Source organism: Pleurodeles waltl, chromosome 3_1 (assembly GCF_031143425.1).
Source record: "Pleurodeles waltl isolate 20211129_DDA chromosome 3_1, aPleWal1.hap1.20221129, whole genome shotgun sequence".
Lineage (NCBI taxonomy): Eukaryota > Metazoa > Chordata > Amphibia > Caudata > Salamandridae > Pleurodeles > Pleurodeles waltl.
Window position 1 is genome coordinate 1,190,334,669 of NC_090440.1, and position 23,917 is coordinate 1,190,358,585.

The window sequence follows — 23,917 nt, forward strand, 5'->3', positions numbered from 1 at the left end:
TTCTGCTGGTTTCAACACGGGCACATCTGGATACATTCTCCTGACCTGTGGTATCTGTGGGGTGAGCAGTAAGCTCGGATCCTTAGATCCCGATGGTGCTCCTGGATTCTGCGTTTCACTGTTCTGTACCGATGCCGGAGGGGCAGAACTGGTACTTGGACCTTGTCCATTCTCTGCATAAGGTGGTGGACGGTTGTTCAACAATTCCATTATCAACTCCTCATCCTCTAACTCCTCTTCTCTTCTCAACTTTTCCTCGTTCTCTCTATCCTTGGAACATTTCCTGTCTGTCTTACAGGTAGCTTTCTTACCTGTCTCCTCTTCATCCTTAGTAAATGCGGGGAACAATTTTATTCCCTGCAATACATCTGACCTCCACACCTTCTGCGCATTATCCCACCTAGCATCCGCTAGTGTCTTTTCTACCTTTCTCATCCTTGTTTCGAACTTGTTTTTCTGTTGCTGTCTAGCCATGAGTTCCCAAATGGCTAGAGCCTCAAACTGTGCTGGCCTTGGAGGCACCTTCATGTCATACATCGTGAATCTCAAATTCTCTAGGACCCTTATATTGAATGTCCCATGTATCGGGAATGCTACGCTCCCATGTTTCTCTGTCCACTTGTGCCATTGCTTTAGCCAAAGGCACGGAGCTACCCCCTTTTCTTCCATCACAATGTAAGCTGGTGTACCCTCGGGCGGAGTCTCCTCTCCTACGCTCGCTTTGATGTAAGACTCCCCTTTCATCGCGCTCCTAAATGCTTTAAGGAATTTCATTTCTCGTCTTTTAATTCACAAAGTTTATACTCAATAGGTCACTTTTATTCCACAAAATTTGTAATCAATAGGTGACTTTAATTCCCGGAATACTCTTCACCTGCCTTTCCCCTTCCAATCGAGTGCCACGGACTGCGTCCAATCCGTGCGCGACCCTTCTCTCCAACCAACCTATCCCAGCGCTGCTCTTAGTGACGTCACACTGCGGCTGACAAAGCCTTGCGGCTAATCCTCCTTCACTCAGTTCCTCCCATAACAACTTTTTGCATGTATCGCGAGCTACCAAAAACTAAAACAGATCTGTCGGTTTACTACAGGAAGGGTAACATAATCGCTTCAGGACCTTAGGGACTTTTCACTAACCTCGGCCACTATTCGATCTCTTTCACCAGCCTCGGCCGCTATTCCGTCTTTCTCAGTCCCCACATTCGCAAGCAAATCTGACCCGCAGACCTACTCTCAACTTGTCAATGATCTGTTCTAGTGCACTTAGAATCTTGTCAAAGGCCGAAGTCGAAGTTTCTTTCACTCCCTAACACACGTACCCACTCGTTGACCACGCCCGATCAACCTACTAAACCGCCCAGACCACAACATGGATCAACATACTCCGGAGTCTCTTGACCTCGCAGGGCCCGTCTCAACAACAACAACCACGTGGACCTTTTTATGCACAAAGCGCCAGACGCACATGAAGTCCGACGACTTCCCTACTCTCACACTCGGAGCCGCACCTCCGCTAACTCTATGAAGTTCGACGACTTCTCTACTTCTACACTCGGAGTCGCACCTCCGCTTATCCTTAAAAGAAAACCCTCGCAACCTTTTCACACACTCTGCGGCAATAAGCTGTGCAAGCGCAAAACCCTAACTTCACTCATACCATCACTAGTACCGCCAACGCTGTTTCCACATCTCCTTTCTCTCCCTTCGCAAGCTCCGAGATCCCGGGAAAGTCACGGTGGACCTAGCCCATCATCATCTTGTCAATCAGTTTTATCCAAGAAAATCTAATTCAACTTCTCGAATGAGGCCTCAAAATGCGTAACCGTTAATTCAACACCATGTACTCTACTGATACAGGGTCCCAAAAGACAAAACCGTCCTCTGCTACCATCTACTGATAGAGCGGAACGTGGTAACAATTTACCTGCGTTCGGACGCTCTCTAGGTCAATGAATCTTTTGACTAAGTGGGAACTCTCTGTACTCTTGATCGATCAATCACCTTATATCGATAATCAATAACGAACATAAGCAACACCTTGAACAACATAACACTTAACAATTAATCCAGAATACATTTCGGCGAACCCTGACCTTTCAGCCAGGAATAACCACACCAGTTTATTGCAAAGTTAGTGAATTTATTTCCCTATATTAACAAAGCTAGCACAATATAGATGTGTCTCAACACCAAATGATAGACATAAATGAACATTAATAGCTGTCCATAACGTCGAAACAAGTGTAATCTATGTAGCATTTGAATCACAAGGCATTCGATAGTGGCAATGCAAAGCACTAATACGATAATCTGTAATGGGCTAATTGCGTACATTTAGTCAGCATAACAAGATCTCCAATTGCATCGTGCAACATATGGAATCCTCATCTAACCTCAAATTAGCATCAGCATGTGGGACTTCATGCAAAAACGATTTGGCAACATCAATTTAGAAAACTCCTAGCTAGGGTCCTTATCAAAATCAGCAGTTGGTTACCTAAAAGAAACACAATGCAATTTTACAATTTCCTTTCATAATTACCAATTCCAATCAGCAATCAATGAAGTCTTCGTCTCACAGGTACCGTTTCTCGATCAGCATGGGACGGGACAAAGGGGCAGGGGTGAACGGGGCAATTGTCTCACGGCGGCAGGTTAAGGCTACTACTTCATGCAAAGGGACAAATCAAAGTTAAAGTCTCTAAGGCAAGAATCATTAAAGTCTCTTTCTCTCGACTAGAGAAAGCATCAAAGTCTCTCAAAATGGCGTCGCAGCAAAATGGGTCATAGTAGCTACGAAGTCAAAATGGCGGGATGTCCGAAGATAGAGAGAGCTCCCCTCTCGTGCACCTGCGTTTTATAGACAACAGTTCAAGTCCAGTAGGGTCTCCATTGGAGGGTTCATAGGTTAGCTTCAAATTGACCAATCAAAAACGACAGTTCTCAAGCTTTTACTTAAGCATACATTATCCTTGGAGATGGGTACGTAATTTGCAACATTGTCTCTCGATTAGCTTACTCTCAGAGCCTCCATTGTCCGCACCTGCAAGCCGACCTTGAATTTAAGAGAAAATATGCCATGCTGGCACCAACTTTAAGATAAGCTTGTGAGCAGTTTTTGTGGAAAAATACAGCTTCAAGCAGAAATACACGTTTAATAGCACAGTGGAAAAAATACGAACATTTAAACCGTGAGACCAGGCAACTAGGCCAAAGCCTCCGCTAAAGTAATGCTAAGCTAAGGCATTTCAAATAAGCAAAATCGTAGCATACGTTTATGATTATGTCGGATTAGTGCAATTCTAATACACCACGTTATATAAAGCACGCGTATAAATGTCGGCAAACTACTCTGAGGGCACATTTTGTCCCCGTAGAATCTTTATTAGTTCGGTTAATGTCACACATGATTATTTCAGCACTACGTTTATGCGTTAATAAATCAAAACCTTCATTTTCTGCTTCATCAGCACCACTATTCTTACGCCCCTTAGCACACCCCTAATGCCACCATGTGTGCCCCATATTTAAAATACGGCGCACCATGATGATAGTCAGGGGTACTAGCGTCATAATTTGCTGATTATATGATTACACTGAAATATTCTTTATCATTCTTTTTATGTGAATATGCCCTGTAGGGGCTACATATATCTGTTTACATGACCATGTTTCTTCCAAATGCTATTTTTACTGCGGTGCTCTATAGGGGCTGTTCATACCATTGCAGTCTAATGCCAATTATATGAAGGAATGCACAAACACAGTTTATTTCTGATAAGGGTTTAATGTCCTGCATGGCTAAATATTTATAAGGTCCCAAATGCGAGGTTGTCATTATTATTTACAACGCCAACAGCTCTAACTCTTGCTAATGCAAGACCTATTGCATTGCAAATGCTTATTTTATTTCATATCGAGCATTCCATACAAGTGCATCTGGAGGCCGGCTTCTCACTTCCAAGCTTATTGTTGGTGCTTCGTCAACTCTCACCCTCCTACCCAATTTGGTTCCTCCCACACGTGCCTGCAGAGGTACTTTTTGGGAAAATGTTATTTTATACTGTGGCACTCCACGTGAGGGCATCATTTTGTAGACTGAATCTACCTGTTCTTCCCAACCTGCCTGCATTTGTTCTTCTTTGCCCATCCACTCACCACCACCTTTCCCCTGTCGCTGCTTGCCGTTGCTGACCTCCTGTTCCCTGTCTCAGAAGCAAGACCAGTACCCATACTCCCTGTATCAGAAGTAGTCTCTGTGTCTCAGTCATGGGTGTAGGAACGGCGTGTGACTGGATCTATTCCTCCTCAAGTTTTGAAGTGAGAATGGTGCAGAAGACAAAATGATCTTCAGTGTCTGTGGGAACTTTCAAAACAGAAACTCATACATGTAAATCAGATAGATAGATAGATAGATAGAATAGATAGATTAATGAGAATATATGTGTGTCTAGTGTTTCTTTGACTTAAGGTGTGATTACTATATTTATTGAACTCAATATGCTAACACTAACTGAATAACTGAACCCAAAGTACTGACCATTGGTGTTAAACAGAGAGAAGGTTGTAACACTATTGTCCCTGAACTGCACCTTATGCCATCCTAAATTCAAATCATGGCTTCTCCACTTGATCTCCAGCCCATCTCTTTATGTGTTAAGTATTTGTGCAACAATTCAAACAGTACAACAGTGAAAACACCACTCAAAAAATAACACACTGGTTGTAAGGAACAAAACAAGACAAAAAGACACAAATCTAATAAGTAGAACAAGAGATACACATTTTTAAATGAAATGTGTTTCTTAAAAGCATGAAGAGCCAACTGGGGCTATCTGGTTGGGTACACCGGCCTCCTCATCGATCCTTAGGATGGAGGCGATGCGCTGGCTCCTAGTCGTGCAAAGTCAGAGATGTGTCAGAAATGGAGATGATGCACCATTGGCAACGCAATGCCCTCGATCCTTGCCACAGCAGCGATGCGTCTGCGGCAATAAAGATCTGTCTGTTCTGAGCATCACAGGGAGTTCTATGCATGGGTTTTGGCAGTTGCAGCACTTTATACCCACTTCCAAAGGCCCCGAACTGCATTGGCACCACTCAGAAGAGCAAGACTTTCAAATGGCAGAGTCCAGGTTCTGTAAGAACAGAAAGAAAGCAGTTCTTATAGAGCAGCAGTCCAGCAGAGTAGCAGTCCTTTTAGCAGCACAGAAGTCCTTCTTGCAGGGTAGCCACATGTCTAGAAGTGTACTGAATTAGTAGGGTCAGATGTTCAGATGACCCTTTGAGGTGGGGGAGACTTCAATTAGGGGCTTTGAAGTGCAAGGAGGTCCTCACTTTCCACCCTCATTCCAGACTTACTACAGGGGGTTAAGAGGTTCTTTGTGTTGGGTCAGGAATGACCATATTCAGGCGTAAGTGTGAGGCTGTGGCCAGCTTCTCCCTCCCATTTTGTCCTGGATGGCCCATCAGGATGTTTATGACCCATCAGTCATGCCTAAGCTCCCTTGGTGTGTGGCTGTCTAGAAGGAATGCACAAGCCCAGCTCTCACCCCACCCCAGACGTATATTGGAGACAGGCATTCAGAGCTGAGTGCAGGAAAATGCCAACTTTCTAAAAGTGGCATTTTCAAAATTATAACAATGAATCGGACTTTACCATTAACGAGGATTTATAATTACAATTCCATGGGTACTGAGCATGATAGCTCCACCCATTCCCAATCAGTAATTACAGCCTATTAATGTAACAAGGACTCCCCAATGTTAAACGATGAAAGGTGTAGTCCTCACAGTAGTAAAAAAACGGATTTGGGAGTTTTTTACTAAGTTTCATGTAAAACTCAAAAGCATATGTCCTGCCTTTTAATTATACAGCACCTTGCCCTATAGGCTACCTAGGGCTTACCTTAGGGGTGAGTTATATTCAATAAAACAGTTGTTTAAAGTTTTGCAAGGGGTTTTACACACCAATCTGACATGGCAGTGTAACACTGCATTCAGGCTGCAATGGCAGGTCTGGGACATGTTTTGAAGTGCTACTTAAGTGGGTGGCACAATCAGTTCTGCATGCCCACTAGTAGCATTTAAATTTCAGGTCCTGGGCACATGTAGTGCACTTTACCAGGGACTTATAAGTAAATTAAATATGCCAATAAGGTATACACCAATCAAACCATGTTTTAGGGAGAAATCACAAGCAATTAAACACTGGCTGGAATTGCTAAGGTGCACAGAGTTCTGGGGCCAGCAAAATGAATTCAGCAAAAAGTGGAGGGGAAAAGGCAAAAGGTTTGGGCATGACCCTGCAGAGAGGGCATTTTACTTTTTTAAGTCTTTATAATATTTTTTCAGGACATTTGGGCCCATATTTATACTTTTTTAGCGCCGCATTTGCGTCGTTTTTTGATGCAAAATCGGCACAAACTTACAAAATATTATACTTTTTTAGTGCCGAGTTTGCGCCATTTTTTGATGCAAAATCGGCGCAAACTTACAAAATACAATTGTATTTTGTAAGTTTACGCCGATTTTGCATCAAAAAACGACGCAAATGCGGCACTAAAAAAGTATAAATATGGGCCTTGGTGTCTGGTTTACATCTTTTCACGGCTTGAATCATGCTTTGGCTCTTAGAGTCAATCTAGAATGGCACAACTCTTCTCAAGCCATAATAATACCCGGAAATTCAGTGCTTTATTTACAAGCCACTTGTGTCCTCACTGCATCATTTTTTTAAGCAACGGCGGCGCCAGCAGTGCACTACACTGCTCCATATTTACAAACTGATGCATTGGACCCAATGCATCCGTTTGTGAAGCACTGCATCACATTATACCTGCGCCAGGTATAATGTATGCAGGGTAGGTGTTACCATGGGAAAAGCCACATAGAACTGACGCAGTGAAATTTAAAACTTTTCACTGCGTTATCCAACGATTCACTGTGTTAAAATGTTACCACCTGCTCATACCAGGCGTAAAATTGATGCAGGGCTTTTTCCTTTGGGACTCTCCTCGCAATGCTGGAGTTATGATAGTTTAATGATGCAATCCAGCAATGTGTCACTTCAGCACTAAGAGAATTTCTGACACATCTGTGAAAACGTGAGCCAAGGAGTTCTGCATTGTTAATACAGCGCATTCATGGCATAGTTAGGGGATGTGCACCAGGCGCAAGAAATTTGACGCATCGATGGCAATACGTCAGTTTCTTGTAAATGAGGCCCTTAGTGTCCCCTAAAATGTAGTGTCCCCTACACCCTTGGATCAATGTGACTGCCTCCTGTCTCAGGAACAGAGTCTGTGCCTCCATGGCTCAATTTTTGTGGTTCCCTGCCTCGGAAGTAGTAGCTGTGCCTCCAATCCCCAGTGTGAGTGAATCACTGTCTCAGCTACGTTGCCTGTGTTTCCATGTCCTGGTGTGAAGGGCTCCCCTGTCCAAGGAGCAGTCTGTGCATCCATGCAAAAGGGGTTGTGTGTGTCTGCCCCTGCAGCAGTGTCTCCGTCTCACTAACTGCTTCCCTGCACCTGTGGCTGTGTTTCTGTCCCTGCAGCAGCCTCTCCTTGTCCCAGGCAGTTGGGTAGTAGTACCTTTCATCATTTACATTGCTACAAAACCACGCAATCCCTCGGTTAAAAAAACAAATTCCAGACTTTTTAAAGAAATGTACTTTTTGATAATATTTTTGTCAAGAATTCAATTTTGAGGTTTGAGACACAATTACTGGCTTACATTACTATACTCTGCGTCATCACTAGAGCAGCTGTGGTCCAAATAATCCATATAGATTCGAAATTTCTTCTACAGTTCGAAATGCCGTATTTATTAAGCAGCGGCGTTCTGCTGCCCCACTTGGTGTCGTGAAGGTATACGAAAGTGCCAAACTCTTCTTGGAGAGAGAGGGGAAGGAAAGGAGCTGTTGCTCTGCAGTGAGTTGTTTTCCTTCTGCCCTATCAGCGTGAAGTCAGGATATCCGTTTGTAGAAAGGAAATAACTTCCTCGTGGAAACACCCACCAAGCAGCACGACTTCAGAAACCCGATACTACTGGTTAATAGTGGAAATATAGACAGAACCCTCATTACAATGACCATTTTGATAGTGCTCAGCACAGACTGTACAGCCGATTGCACTTTAGTTGTGGATGCTCTTGTTATCCAGTTAGGTGAGATATATTTAATCGACATGGGAAGAATGTAATAGAGAACTATTTCTTTCTTTTAACGTTGAATGCAATAGAGTAAAAGCATGTCACTCAGTATGCCAGTAAGATCGCCGATGGCCTGTAAGTAGCTCAGTGAGTTGCAGTAGATTTGTTAATTTATCTCATATACTACCATCGTCAAATCAGATATTTATCAGTCTAATGTCGATAAACTGATCTTCGTAGTGATGGGAAATTATTCAGGCTAATATTCATTGCAACGATTGTGGTAAGCGTTATATAAACTGTCAGTTAACTGCCTATAATTGAGGAAAATAATGTCCTGAATATTTCCCAGATACATAGCTTCCTACAAAAGTATATTTTAAAATCTGTACGATTTTCATGAATCTCATTTTTACATTGTATATTTCTGCATTTATGATTGTATGACACAGGTAGCGCTTCCTAGTTCTTAACTACATTCACAGATGTCTCATGGCATTGCTGTGTTCTTAATGGAGAAGTAATTCTTCAGTCAGAGCAAAAGTACATGCACCTGCATTGGGACTGAAAGTGAAAAATGTATTATGCCTTCTTGTCTAATGACGTTTTATATATGAAAAAAACATTGGTTCATAGGCAGAGCTCAGAGTTGGCACATCCTCCACTAGGCCACGGGACACGCCTACCTTCAGAATGAATGGCAAGCAGGATCGACGTCACTGGTGACATTCCGAGCAATCAGTGATTTCAAAGCTGACGACCCTCAATAGGTTGATGTTTTTAAAAAAATCAGACAATGGAGACTGGCCAAAGCCATTCGGGGGGCCTTATAAAAGCTCCCACAGTAGTCTTGTCTGAGTTTGGCTTCCCAGAGGAGAAAAATACTCGTCCCTGATTTGGTGGAACCCTGACCTTCAGAGTGAAGGTGACTTTGGTTGGTGCCTGGAGCTCTGGCCCGGGTGAGTTGTGGAGAGAGAGCAGATTATAGCCTTGGAACCCGCCGTAGCGGGCTCTACCGGCTATTAAAGGCCCGCTCCCCACGTTAAATGCCCGAGCCGAAGGCTATTAGAACATTCTGCCACACTGGGCAGAATGTTCTATTAAAAAAAAAAAATGTTCACGGAAAATCCCCTCGGGCTCCGTGAGGCTTTGTTCACAGCTGTTGCTGTGAACAAAGCGAACATTGGAATGTTGGCGCTGCGGGCTTTTACCGGGCTGTTTTCAATGGAGCCCCCAGCATTCCAATGTTCTAATAGACTATAATAGCATCTCTGTGAGGACGAGGAAAAGGACGTAACAACAAGAGCATGACAATCCCAGTTGAAAAGTTGGTTAATGCCAGCGATAAATATCATCCACGTGCATTAATAACAAACGGCCTGTAACATGATTTGTATAGTCGGCGCTCACATGTACCATCTGAGCATGGTTTGGACAGATGCTTAGGAAGCCCCCCTCTGTCAAGAAAGGAGAGTTGGTTAAGTAATCACTGGCAGGGCATTACAGTAGTTACTTGAGGGGCCAGAGTGTCCCCCAAGGGGGGTTTGAAGGCAGTTCTTAGTGGAAGTAGCGAAAGTTAGCCTTCGAAATACTGCTGCTGATCACTGCAAAGTGCAGACTGCGTGTATCTGGCCCAGTCAGGACGCAGTGTGAGTGCACTCAAATCTCCGCACACCTGGAGCGATCCGGTTTCACAATCTGCATCCTTAGCTCAGACTGATTGTCAGTGGCAGCTTTGCTGTTACCTGTTAGTCCGCGTCACACATTGCACATGCCCCACAGCACCGCTGCCGCAACTATTCTCCTCCTGGCCAAGGATTCACCTTGTCAAGGAGTCTGGGTTATTTAGTGCGCGTTGAGGGCCCCCTTTTCTGCGATACAGCAGCAGTTGTCTGTAGTGCTCGGGCTCCGCGCCACACCAAGCGGTGATGGATCATGGCCTAGCCCGACATGCAGTACCGTCCTCAGGTTTGGGCCCTTGTCTACATTTCAGCAGCAGTCCATTCCCTGCGAAGCCACGAGCAAGGCAGAGCAGTCTTCAATTGCGGATGGCTGGCAATTGCAGGACATTTGCAGAATAACAGAATTAGGCATGTGGTGACTTGCTAGAGTGCATCCGCCATCTTGGCCTTGAGGGTCATGCCCTCGAGGTTGACAGATCTTTCCAGCATAGCAAGAGCTAAGAGAGGTGTTAACATCACAATCAATAAAGTTTCATTTACAGTACCTCCAAATTGGCCACACAAGGAAAACCAAAGTTGAAAATAAAGTTATAAGGTTTTATTACAAGCTTATACTCAGATAAGTATAGATGATTCTCAATCACCTCAGTCAACTGTCTGAGCAAAAGGAAATCCTTATATTAGCAAGTCTAATGGACATGTGCTGGGCTACCATACATGGGGACAAAAAGTAACAAAGAAATAAAGGACAAAAAGAATTTGGAGAAACAACTAATGCCAATACTAGGCAAAATGAAGCGAGCTAAAGTTGGCAAAAATGAAGTAAAAAGGAAAGGTATTAGCAATTCAGAAGCTCAATCAAGAGTCTTCTAATGGATCAGGGGAAAATCCAAGGCCCATATTTATACTTTTTAAGTGTCGCATTTGTCTAATTTTTTACAGAAAAGCAGCGCAAGCTTACAAAATACAATTGTATTTTGTAAGTTTGCGCTGCTTTTGCATCAAAAAGCGGTGCACATGCGGCACTAAAAAAGTATAAATATGGGCCTAAGTTATTTCAGCAAGCATTTGGAAAGTGTGGGGCAAGGGCAAAGTGGTTTGTACCTACCAAAGTCTAAAATATCTCTCCTCTCATGCATAACTAGAAACATTACATTAAAGCCAAAAGTGAATGATGATTTGTCCCTTGGTAATGCCACACGGATCAAAAGTTTCATTGTCCAATCATATCACATCATACGACAGGCATCTGTAATATCAAGACAAGTTCCTAAGACCGTCATCGGAGGGCATCCATCTTTTCTCTACTGTAAGACCATAGCAACAAATAAGGAATTGGGTTGGTCTTCTCATTCTCTGCTTCTCGGTGTACCATCTTCAAGGTTACTTTATGAGGCTTCTGATGAGTAAAACATTAACACATCTATTTACAAACTAACATTTTATGGGAACAACATTTGGAAAGAAATGGCATGCTTGCAAGAAAAAAAAAACAGCTTTCTCACGTTCTGCAAGACTAGGGCCTAGCAAATCAATATGACAAAATATAAGCAGAATAGAATTAAAATAGCACATTTTATTCTTATTAAGTAAAACACATATAACATTGTAATTGCAAATCTATCATTATTAAATCTTGTCACTATTCATGTTACAGTATACTACAAAGTAAAATAACTTGTTAAAGCATGTCAGTAAATATGATGGGGAAGTACAAATTTCAAGATTAGCATTTAAAACACATTTATAAAGAACTGTATTATCATTTCAGTGAAAACAGTACTGTAACATCATAAGAAAATATATGTAAAATCAACTTAAATGATATACTTGAATTAGTGTGGCTACACCACATGCATCAAATCAATAGTCTACAGTGAATGCACCTTAATATAGGCTTTCAGGGTACCACTTTACAGTTAATTTATTAGCAATTCACATGATATGCTGTAAAGTTTGTCACATATAGATGATGATCGTGACATCAAAGGTAACAGCCAAATCTCAGCTGCACTGCTCTGATATTCAGTTCTCTCTTAAAAGCAAACAGAGGTTTATCTACTCAAAGGTCTCATTTTGAAATAAAAGCCAATTCTTTAACATTATTGTTTAATCTCATTGGAGATTATACAAACAATGGTTACAAAAGCCAAACAGGATCTGTACTTTTTTTCTTTTACCTTGAAAAGGCTGTCTCTTTCAGAGTACCACATCCTTTATAGTGATTGTTTCACTAGGTGATATGGGTAGCCCCCGGCTAACAATTTGGTTTAAAGAATTTCCGCCTCTTTGAAGTAATCTTTCTTTTTGGAACAGTTTCTACGAAATCTTACAAAATTACCAAATGGCATGTTCTTCCTGATATTACGTGGGTGATGACTATTGTATTTTGAAAGTGAATCAAGTGCTGTTTGGTTTGGTAAACAGACTACTATGTAGTTGCACTGTTATTCTTTAGTTATGAGATCTAGAGAGGTGATCTTACTTCTAGAAAATTCTGAGTAAGATGAACATTGTGATCCGAGTGCTAAGCTGCTCATGAAAATTTTCTAGGTTGGACCAAGGGCCTTGTGAGAGGACATCATCCATGTAACTTAACCATTTTAATGTGGTTTTTGTACTGCTTGTCTTCACTGTAGATGCTAATATGTTCAAATGAACCTATATTTAGATTCGCTATACTTGGAGTGAAAACCACTCCCATAGCAACACCCTTCATTTGTACATAGTTGTCCTTAATTATGAAGTAATTACACTGTAGTGCTAAGGAGGCACAGTCTACTATGAAGGTGGATTGTATACATGCAGTCTTTCTTGTCTTTCTAAAATATTCTGGTTGACAGGTAAAGGCTCAAATTATGGTATACTTGTGTAGGGAATCTCAATATCCATAATGACTAAGAGAGCTACAGAATTATCAAAAGAAATGCCTTCAGTCTGATTAATTACTGAGAGGCTATGTCTCATGTAGGAATGTGTGGAGCATACTAAGGGTTTAATGAAATAGTTTATATGATTGCTTCAAGATTTATCCACAACTAGCCACTGTGTATGACTGGTGGTTTGGCACTGTTCTTATGAATTGTTGACATCATACAAAATGCAGGAATCATCAAGTCTTGTTTAGTAAGGTATAAAAAATCTTATTCATTGAGCAAAATTGAATCAAGACCCTTTTAAATTCTTGAATTTATTTTCTCATTTTCTTTGTTAGGTCGCTTCAAAGTTGTTTATAATGATCAGCATTTTATAATTGATTCAGAATTTCTTTGTAATAATTAGTTATATTGTGGATGAGAATTCCTCCCCTTTTGTCTGCTGGCTTGATTGCATATTTTCCAATTTGGATAGATTATTAAGAGCGACATATTCAGAACTGGACCTTTTTAACTTCACGTATTTTGTTTGTGAAAACAGGAGTTTTAGCTCAGATAGAACTACGTTTTCAAATGTCAAGATCCCGTTGGACATTGTTGTAGATGGTGGAAAAAAAAGGTTGGTGGACAATGTAACCGGTTACTTCCATCTGAGGCTCAGAGTCATGGTTTGAGATAAACTATCTCAAGCGAAGTGATCTAAACAAAAAAAAAACTCCAATTTGAGTTGTAAAGTAATTATTTTGATGGCTATGTATGAACAATTCAGCCAGCCCAGATGGCAACAGGTGCAGTCGCTTTGCCTTTGCAGCCACTCTTTGTGTGCTTCCAACGGGTGCAAAGTGGTTTTCTTCTCATCCTCCTCCCAAATCCAGTGAGTACTGAGGTTCAGCATGCCAGGGGTGACATATTTATCCCAGGAAAGTGCTCTGAGGGGATCATGCAGTCACTAGCCAATGGGGTACTGGGTCCCCACATACCTAATGATGAGGTTCCTGTAATGTGTGGCATCTGGCTATGGCAGAATGCCACATTCTTGCCCCCTTCAAGATGGCACAATCCTTCCTTGGTCATCAGGAGCAATGTAGCCCACCCTAGAGGTGTGGCTACCTGAGGGCAACACGCCCCTAGTAAAACTGGTTTCGGGGCAAGATTCCCCTCTCTGGCCCTGTCTCAATCTTATCTACAAGAGCAAAAGGCATCCTGCACAGGTGTGTGGGGCCAGGTGGCCCATCATAGGCATCTTCTCCTTTGAAGTGCACTTCTGGGTTAATCTTGAGTGGCCATCCAGGCAGAAGAGATGACACATTACTGCTGGCACACTGCCTTTGTACCTGAGCCTGGAAGTCATTCACATGTTTCCCAGGCAGTCAGAAAGCTGTCTGTGTGTGTGTATGCTTTTGTGAGGTTGCTGAACAAACAGAGCACAGAGTAGCAGCTTTCTAAAAGTTACCTACCTTTAATACTGACATTAATTTCAACCTGGGCATCAGGTCACATTTAATGCCACAATTAATTTCATGCCTTACATTACCCAGTTTGGTAGTCCCAGTCAAAAGTTACCCGGGTTGGGATGCCACCCGATAACTCTGTATTAGCCAATGGGGCTACCAAATTTACCCACAGCAAAAGGACAATTTGGAAGTGTTGCTTCAAAGGCATCTTAAAACATACATCTTCCTCAAAATAAAGCTTCTTGCCATAGGACTCCATGGGCCTTCCTCAGGAGAAAGTTACATATAATGTTAAGAAATAGGGTGGCTTTGCCATTGGTTTAAATGGCAAAGTCGAACTGGTAGTGTAAACGCTGTCCTTCCAGTCTGTAATGGTGCGCTCCGGCCTTATCACATGGAGGGTGGCACAATCAGTGCTGCATCCCTGAGTGGAAACTATGCCTCACATGCCTTGGGTACCATGGGTACCGTATACTAGGGACTCATAAGTATGTCTGGCCTTGCCAATTGGGTGTATCTAATTTGACATGCACTATTATAGTATTAAAACACTGGCACTGTGGTCTGGTTAGGAGGCCTCACTGCACTCTCAGAGTCAGAAAATCAACAGCATCAGTCCAAAAATGTGGGGATGAACTCGCAAAAAGAGGTATTTTCTTACAGTATGTACGGGAAAACCTTTACTCATGTGAGAGAAAGTAGCCTCTTTCTAGCATGGTTACCCCCATGTTTGGCTTGTTTGTCAGTGTGTTTTGACTGTGTCTCTGGGATCCTGCTAGTCAGGACCCCAGTGCTTATGGTTTGTGGCTTACTTGTCAGTATGTTTCACTGTTTTTGTCAGTATGCTTGACTGTCACTGGAGTCCTGCTAACCAGGACCCAAGCGCTAATGCTTTCTTTGGTTCCAAATTTGTCCTTACATACTGGTAACCCAGTAGCTCACTCTAAATTGGCATACTGGACACCCCTTATAAGTCCCTAGTATATCGTACCTAGGTACCCAGGGCATTGGGGTTCCAGGGGATCCTTATGGGCTGCAGCATTTCTTTTGCCACCCATAAGGAGCCAATACAAAGGCTTCTACAGGACTACCATTGCAGCCTGAGTGAAATAGTGCATGAACTATTTCACAGCCATGTTCACTGCACCAGGTCACTTATAAGTCACCTATATGTCAGGTCTTCTAACCCTGAAGGCTGGGTGAAAAGTACCTGTGTGTGAAAGCACCCCTGCACTAGCAGAGGTGCCCCCACGTCATCCTGGCCTATTTTCCCAGACTCTGTGAGTGCAGAGACACCATTTTAAGTGAGCACTGCACATAGGTCAATACCTATGTACAGCTTCACAATGGTAACTCTGAATATGTGTAGGAAAGTACCATCTTGCCTGGCATGTTACCCCCATATTTCACTGTATATATGTTGTTTTAGTCTATGTGTCACTGGGACCCTGCCAGGCAGGGCCCCAGTGTTCATAAGTATGTGCCCTGTATGTGTTCCCTGTGTGATGCCTAACTGTCTCACTGAGGCTCTGCTAACCAGAACCTCAGTGGTTATGCTCTCTCTTCTTTCCAAATTTGTCACTAACAGGCTAGTGACTACATTTACCAATTCACATTGGCATACTGGTACACCCATATAATTCCCTAGTATATTGTACTGAGGTACCCAGGGTATTGGGGTTCCAGGAGATCCCTATGGGCTGCAACATTTCTTTTGCCACCCATAGGGAGCTCTGACAATTCTTACACAGGCCTGCCAGTGCAGCCTGAGTGAAATAACGTCCACTTTATTTCACAGCCATTTACCACTGCACTTAAGTAACTTATAAGTCACCTATATGTCTAACCTTCACTAGCCAAGGTGCCCCCACATCGTTCAAGGCAAATTCCCCGGACTTTGTGAGTGCGGGGACACCATTACATGCGTGCACTATACATAGGTCATTACCTATGTATAGCGTCACAATGGTAACTCCGAACATGGCCATGTAACATGTCTAAGATCATGGAATTGTCACCCCAATGCCATTCTGGCATTGGGGGGACAATTCCATGACCCCCTGGTCTCTAGCATAGTACCTGGGTACTGCCAAACTGCCTTTCTGGGGTCTCCACTGCAGCTGATGCTGCTGCCAACCCCTCAGACAGGTTTCTGTCCTCCTGGGGTCCAGGCAGCCCTGGCCCAGGAAGGCAGAACAAAGGATTTTCTCTGAGAGAGGGTGTTACACCCTCTCCCTTTGGAAATAGGTGTGAAGGCTGGGGAGGAGTAGCCTCCCCCAGCATCTGGAAATGCTTTGATGGGCACAGATGGTGCCCATCTCTGCATAAGCCAGCCTACACCGGTTCAGGGATCCCCCAGCCCTGCTCTGACGCAAAACTGGACAAAGGAAAGAGGAGTGACCACTCCCCTGACCTGCACCTCCCAGGAGAGGTGCCCAGAGCTCCTCCAATGTGTCCCAGAGATTGTACGACGAAACAACGACTTCAAAAACAACTACTGCCTTAACAACGAGGTCGGAACACCGACCTCGTTGCTACTACTAATGATTTTACCACAAATGCCTTAACAACGATATTTCGTTGTAAAGGCATTCCTGATAAAAGCATTAGTAATAGGCACCATTCACCCTACATCCCTCACCCCACCCACCCACCCCACCCCAAAACCTAAAACCCCCTGACCCCCCACCCCCTCCCCAAAACCAAAAATGCCCCACCGCCCAACCCCACCCCAAAAACTAAAACCCCTGAACCCCCCACCCCCTCCCCAAAACCAAAAACGCCCCACCCCCCCAACCCCACCCCAAAACCTAAAACCCCCTGACCCCCCACCCACTCCCCAAAACCAAAAACGCCCCACCCCCCCCAACCCCACCCCAAAACCTAAACCCCTCTGACCCCCCACCCCCTCCCCAAAACCAAAAATGCCCCAACCCCACCCCAAAACCTAAAACCCCCTGACCCCCTCCCCAAAACCAAAAACGCCCCACCCCCAACCCCACCCCAAAACCTAAAACCCCCTGACCCCCCACCCCCTCCCCAAAACCAAAAACCCCCCACCCCCGACCCCACCCCAAAACCTAAAACCGCCTGACCCCCCATCCCCTCCCCAAAACCAAAAACGCCCCACCCCCCCAACCCCACCCCAAAACCTAAAACCCCTCACCCCCTCCCCAAAACCTAAACCCACCACTTACCTTCGCCAACTCCCTTCTTTGTACCTTAACCACGCATGTTCGTTGTTCAGAACATACGTAGTTAAGGCACACAAAAAACGGAGTCGTGGTTAAAAAAAGCGTTGTTGCGCTTTCGTTAACCACGACTTTCGGAAAAAAAAAGGTCATAAAAAGGATGTTTCCCTGTCCCAGAGCTCTGCCATCTTGGATTTAGAGGCGCTGGGGGCACACTGGACTGCTCTGAGTGGCCAGTGCCAGCAGGTGATGTCAGAGACTCCTTCTGATAGGCTCTTACCTGTCTTGGTAGTCAATCCTCCTTTGTTGGTAGCCAAACCTCTTTTTCTGGCTATTTAGGGTCTCTGCTTTGGGGAATTCTTCAGATAATGAATGCAAGAGCTCACCAGAGTTCCTCTGCATCTCCCTCTTCACCTTCTACCAAAGGATTGACCGCTGACTGCTCAGGACGCCTGCAAAACTGCAGCAAAGTAGCAAGACGACTACTAGCAACCTTGTATCGCCTCATCCTGCCGGCTTTCTCGACTGTTTCTAGGTGGTGCATGCTCTGGGGGTAGCCTGCCTTCACCCTGCACCAGGAGCTCTGAAGAAATCTCCAGTGGGTAGACGGAATCTTCCACCTGCTAACGCAGGCACCAAAAGACTGCAACACTGGTCCTCTGGGCCCCCTCCCATTCTGACAAGCATGGTCCCTGGAACTCAGCAATACTGTCCAAGGGGCTTCCACAGTCCAGTGACTCTTCAATCCAAGTTTGGTGGAGGTAAGTTCTTGCCTCCCCACGCTAGACTGCATTGCTGGGTACCGCGTGATTTGTAGCTGCTCCGGCTCCTGTGCACTCTTCCAGGATTTCCTTCATGCACAGCCAAGCCTGGGTCCCCGACACTCCTTTCTGCAGTGCACAACCTTCTGAGTTGTCCTCCGGCGTTGTGGGACTCCCTTTTGTGACTTCGCGTGGACTCCGGTTCACTTTCCTTCCAAGTGCCTGTTCAGGTACTTTTGCGGGTGCTGCCTGCTTCTGTGAGGGCTCCCTGAGTTGCTGGATGCCCCCTCTGTCTCCTCCTCCAAGTGGTGACATCCTGGTCCCTCTTGGGCCACAGCAGCACCCAAAAACCTCTACCATGACCCTTGCAGCTAGCAAGGCTTGTTTGTGGTCTTTCTGCATGGGAACACATCTGCAAGCTTCATCGCAACGTGGGACATCCGTTTTCCAAAGGAGAAGTCCCTAGCTCTATTCTTTCTTGCAGAACTCCAAGCTTCTTCCATCCAGTGGCAGCTTCCTTGCACCCTCAGCTGGCATTTCCTGGGCTCCTGCCCACTCTCGACACTGTCGCGACTATTGGACTTGGTACCCTTGTCTGACAGGGACTCAGGTCCGGAAATCCACTGTTGTTGCATTGCTGGTGTTTGTTCTTCCTGCAGAATCCCCCTATCACGACTTCTGTGCTCTCTGGGGGTAGTAGGTGCACTTTACACCTACCTTTCAGGGTCTTTGGGTGGGCTATTTTTCTAACCCTCACTGATTTCTTACAGTCGCAGCGACCATCTACAAGCTCACATAGGTTTGGGGTCCATTCGTGGTTCGCATTCCACTTTTGGAGTATATGGTTTGTGTTGCCCCTAAACCTATGTGTTCCTATTGCAATCTAATGTGATTCTACACTGTTTGCATTACTTTTCTTGCTATTACTTACCTAATTTTGGTTTGTGTACATATATCTTGTGTATTTAACTTATCCTCATACTAAGGGTACTCACTGAGATACTTTTGGCACATTGTCATAAAAATAAAGAACCTTTATTTTTAGTTACTCTGTGTATTGCGTTTTCTTATGATATTGTGCATATGACACCAGTGGTATAGTAGGAGCTTTACATGTCTCCTAGTTCAGCCTAAGCTGCTTTGCCATAGCTACCTTCTATCAGCCTAAGCTGCTAGAAACACCTCTTCTACACTAATAAGGGATAACTGGACCTGGCACAAGGTGTAAGTACCTCTGGTACCCACTACAAGCCAGGCCAGCCTCCTACAATATGGCCAAGTAAGGTGTCTAACAACTGGGAATTGTACCCCAATACTGATTCCAGTAGTGTTTGCACAATCCCATGCACTCTAGGGCTCCACAGTGGACCTCCAGTACTGCCATACCAGCCGTCTGAGGTTTACATTGCAGCGCCAGCTGTTGCCACCTCACAGACAGGCTTCTGCCCTCCTGGGGCTTAAGCAGTTCAATCCCAGGAAGACAGAACAATGCATTTCCTTTAGGAGACGTGTGTTACACCCTCTCCCTTTGGAAATAGGTGTTACAGGCATGGGAGGGGTATCCTCCCAGAGCCTCTGGAAATGCTTTGAAGGGCACAGATGGTGCCCTCCTTGCATAATCCAGTCTACACTGGTTCAAGGACCCCCCAGCCCCTGCTCTGGAGTGAAACTGGACAAAGGAAAGGGAAGTAACCAGTCTTCAGTCCATCACCATCCCAGGGGTGGTGCCCAGACCTCTTTCAGAGTGTCCCTGGGTTTTGTCATCTTGGATTCCAAGGTGGTGGAGCACTCTGGGAGCATCTGATCCAGAAGAACCAAAGGAATCTCCCATGGTGTGACGGAGTCACTTCCCTGCTTCAGCAGGCACCACTCTGTAGCGACGATCAGTGGCTTGGATCCCCTCTCCAGACAACAGGCATGGATCCAGCGACATGGGTGGTGGACTAAATTGACTCCGAAAGTCCCAACGTCCAGCTGTCCAAATTTGGTGGAGGTAAGAGCTTGCCTCCCCACGCATGACAGTACCCCTGTGCACCGCGTGACTTGCAGTTTCCAAGAAGTTCTTCATGCACAGCAGAGCTTAGGCCCCCTGCACTCCATCCTGCGACGCACAGCTTCCTGAGTGGTTCTCTGGCAGCGTGGGAATCCTTTGTGTTGTGCTGCTTGGGCCTCCATTTGCACCTCCTTTGTCCCTATGCTGTGGGACTCTTGTTCACCCTGCCTGCTCTTCCGAGGGCTCTCTGAGTTGCTGAGAGGCCCCTCTGTCTCCCCCTTCTGGATAGAGGCCACTAGGTCCCTCCTGGTCCTGGGCAGCAACAGTTTCTGCCAACCACATGTTTTGTGTGAGCCAAGGCTTGTTGGTGGAATCCAGCAACACAAACCAGAATGCATTGATCTATCCGGCGAGGGACACCTTTTACCTTTGGTGTTTTCTTACACTCCCAGTGCCCCTCTACATACTACACTTGCCTAGATGGGAAACCGACTTTCGCATTCCACTATTTTAGTATATGGTTTGTGTTCCCCCTAGGCCTCTTGCAACCTAGTGTGATTTTCACTGTTGTACTATTTTCTATTATTTACCTGATTTTGGTTACTAGTGTATATATTGTGTAATTTAGTCCCAAAGTATTTTTGGCATTGTGTCACTAAAATAAAGTACCTTTATCTTTGGTAACACTGAGTATTGTCTTTCATGTGTGTGAGTACTGTGTGACTACAGTGGTATTGCAAGAGCTTTGTATGTCTCCTAGTTCAGCCTTGGCTACAAACCAGGCCAGCCCCCTACATCATGCACCTCGAGAGTTCAATGTGTAATCTGACAAGTTGAAGATTGGAATCTTTTATCTAGGAACTATAAAAATGTCTACCATTCGTAGTTCTGATTGCGTGTTAGAAGATGGCCCAGCAAGTATTCGTTTTTGTGCCATCCTCATCGTCCCCTTCATCTCAATGATTTTTGCTGCTGACCTAGATCGCCTCTGTCTGAAAAGATTCTTAATAGAGAGAATGTAATGGTTCTTGTAGGTGCTTTAAAAAACTGATCACCAGAAGAAGTATGGTAAAAGTCTTTGGACCTGATTAGAACTTTGGAGGACGGTGTTAATCCGTCCCAAATGTGACGGATATACACCCTACCGTATTACGAGTTCCATAGGATAGAATGGACTCGTAATACGGTAGATGGTATATCCGTCACATTTGGGACGGATTAACACTGTCCTCCAAAGTTGAAATCAGGCCCTTTATGTAGGTATCGATAAGTATGTTGTTTGCTTCACTTCTTAATAGCTTTCTGTGGCTTATCTATTTTTTATTATATTGAACTGTTAAAACTCCTTAATAGCAGCCTCTAATTTTTAAAGACACCTTTTGGCATTGGTTATAGTCTGATCATCTAAAACTTTATTTTCTAAATCTTAAATTTTCTGTTTAACCTTCCTAATGTGTTTCAAATCTGTCTCAATACTTAACACCACCCAGCTCCACATTTATTTGACATAAAACTAAAAATGGTTTTGAATTACATGTCTTCTTTAAATATAAAGGGGCACCTTCCTGCACAAAATCAATCCTGAGAGGCGCTTCTTTGTATGTGTGAACGCAGAGAAATACAATTATTTCTCCTTGTTACGCCACCCGTGGGCAGGCGTAAGGTTTTGGCTCCGGTCCAGATTTACATGATTAAGTAAATCTGGGGCAGCGTCAAAATTCATAGGTGGAAAAACCCACGGCAACACCCGTGGATTACCTTCCTGGTTTAGAGTAAGGCAACTCAGAGACTTGCACTGCTTTGTCTTACTCCATATCATAAGGCAATTCAAAGCCACGCAAAATGGCTTTGTGCGGCCTTATGGCTGAGAGGTTTGCACTATCGGAGCATCAAAAAAAAGTAACACTGGCGGTGCAAGCCTCTCATAAATACGCCCCTTTGTTTCTTGTTGTGACGGTGGACGTACCCTTTTCTCAAAGTCACTAAAGAACCTCCTAAAATGAGATACAAAGAGACAGCCGCAAATTACCTTATCCCAGACCTCGCCGTAGCTGCTTTTCAAGGTTAGGGTTTTTTTGTTTGATGGTGGTAAATTCTTGCTAATCTTCATGTGCCACACAGGAGGGCCCGGAAACACGTGGAAACAGAGCTCTTCACTACCCTCTCCTGGCACACTATTGCCGGGCGCCGACTTTGATATTCATCTGCACTAATTAATAGCAATTTAAAACAAAGGGCACTGAAAATGGATAGCTCATGTAAGGAAGGTCTGAATGCAGGCCATACCACTCAGAAAACCGAGTGCTGCTGCAGGACGCATGATACAAACGACCAAATTAGAGAAAAGAGCATTGAACTTGGATACAAAGGAGCAGCTGTGTCTTTTCACAAACGAAGTACCTGTAAGGTGGAAAGAGAGTGAGAGCGTTACCAGGACGGAGACACACTCTCATCTTTATTTAGAACGTAATTTGCATACATATGCGCACAGAAAGGAACATGAACAGTGTATGCATTTGCGAACGTCATTTGTACACATATGCATTTACTCATGTATATGTGTTCTTTCTTATAGTGCTTTAGCTGTGAGAGGCCCACTTTTGAGAGCTAGTAAAGTACAAAAAAGAAGTAGGATGAATGAATGGGGTACACCCGAAGCACACGAGTCTTAGAAGAATAGGGGAGCACAGCAGAAAGCTAAATAGAACCAGAATATAAGCAGGAAACGGAAAAGTTAGTCTAAGAGATTTTGAATATTTTGAGGAAGTATGTCCCACTGTCTACCATCACCCAGAGGCTTGAGTCACCTGTCTGTGTGCTTGTGAGTTTTATCAAGATGTATCTCGGTGTTATGATGTGTACAAAGTTTACACTTGAGTGCCTCTTGGCGGTATCACTTCTCCTTTGGTTGGTTTGTGTTTCTCTGAATTTGGTGTTGTCGATATCGTTCTAGCTCAACACATTCATTAGTCAAAGAGCCCTAATTATTTTTTACCTTACAAAAGTATATGCCTGCACAACTTCTACCTCCTCACTACAAATAAAGGGTATAACTAAGTCTAGGTGCACATTTTCCATTCGGAGGCAAGGGTGAGAGCAGAACAGACTGACGCTACAAGATAGCTGTGGCAGAACTTATTTGGATGGTGAAAAAGGTTTGAAGAAAGGATTCCTTCTTGAAATACATTAATCATGCATAATGCTTTCCCCGCCAGTTCCTGTTTTAGAAGGTAATTGTATAGGTTTGTATTTGCTAGCGCAGGTGTTTCAATAAAAATGTATTAATAGGTGTCCATGTATTTTGAGTAATAGATTTGTGTAGAAAATATAAGGTGGAAAAATAATGCACGCACTTGAAAATGTGATCACGATGAGTGGCCGTCAATGTTCACAAAGTATATTTCTAAAGGGGCTTATTAATATGAAAGGTTGAGCATATGTTTGATTAATTTAGTAATATGTCATATTAAGGGTTATGCATTATGTATTAGCTTTATTAATTACAGGCCTTAACTTTGCCAGGCCTCATTTCAAGCTGTATTTCTTAAAGTTTAATAAATTGCTGTACTAGAGAGTTAAATTGTGATTTTCCATTGTATTGTGTAAATGTGCTCCTAGCTGAAAATCTTTTCTCATGAGAACCAAATGCTAGAAGATGCTGTTCTTGCTAAATGTAACATTATGAGCCCGATTTATACTTTATTAGCGACGCATTTGTGTTCGTTTTTTGATGCAAAAATGTGGCAAATTTACAAAATATAATTGATTTTTGTTAGTTTTCCCCGCTTTTGCATCAAAAAATGATGCAA